Raw genomic sequence first — 1,021 nt, forward strand, 5'->3', positions numbered from 1 at the left:
GGTAGAGCAGGGACCGTGGGGCTGGCGCAGGACCGGGCAGTGTTTCGTGCTGCTGTGCATGAGGCCGCTATGAGTTGGAGACGACGCCATGGCCCCTAACAACAACAGCAAAGGGCTGTGGTCATGGCTATGGCTGTGAGCTGTTGGCTCCGACTCGTGGACACCACACGGACAAGAGGAGAAAACGTTGTCCATCTCGCCCCATCTCCATGCTCGCTGGAGTGTTTGGACCTATGGCAGTGGCTGCTGCGTAACCCTTGTCATTGAGGGTTTCCCACGTTTTTGCTGACCCTCCACTTGAGCACACTTAAGGGTTGGATCTAAACAAAACACTTTAAAAATGTGATTAAAAGCTGGGAGGTGGTGCATGTGTGGAGCGTCTGGTATTTTATTCACAGCGTCTTGTTCCCTGGTGCTGCCAGAATAAAGACATCCCAAATGAGTGGCTTTAAAGGTGGGATTTGTCTCCTTGAAGCTCTGGGGCCTGGCAACCTGGATTCAGGTGGTGGCTCCAGGGAAGGGCCTCCTTTCTCTCTTTCAGCTTTTAGAAGCTGCCGTTGCTCCTCGGTGTCCCTTGGCTTCTTCCTCCCCGAGTCTGTGTCTGTTCTGTTCTTTGTGTAACTCAGAAGCGGTCAAAACTGGGATCCACTCTACTCATGAATAGAACAGGAGGAATACCCAGACAGGCACACACCTGCACAGACAGGCAGTCCCCGCTTACAGACCAGTTCCATTCTCAAGCCCGTCCTTAAGTCAGGTTTGTTCTTACAGCAGGCAGTTAAGTGGGTTCCTACCTGACGTTTGGTGGTCGAAGTTTGTCTGAGTTTGTAGTGTGTATGTGACTCAGTGTATATGTGTATGAAACGTGGCACAAAATTCAAAAACACGATAAGGACCAGAATTACTGGTCAGATGGAGTCTGGTGAGACCCACAAGACTATGGCCCTGGGATACATTTGGGAGCTCTGGGAGCATAGTGCCTAAGGCACTTGACTGCTAACCAGATGGCTGGTGGTTCAAA

This window comes from Orycteropus afer, unplaced genomic scaffold (genome assembly GCF_000298275.1).
Source record: "Orycteropus afer afer isolate SDZICR_OR568_19922 unplaced genomic scaffold, OryAfe1.0 scaffold00582, whole genome shotgun sequence".
Lineage (NCBI taxonomy): Eukaryota > Metazoa > Chordata > Mammalia > Tubulidentata > Orycteropodidae > Orycteropus > Orycteropus afer.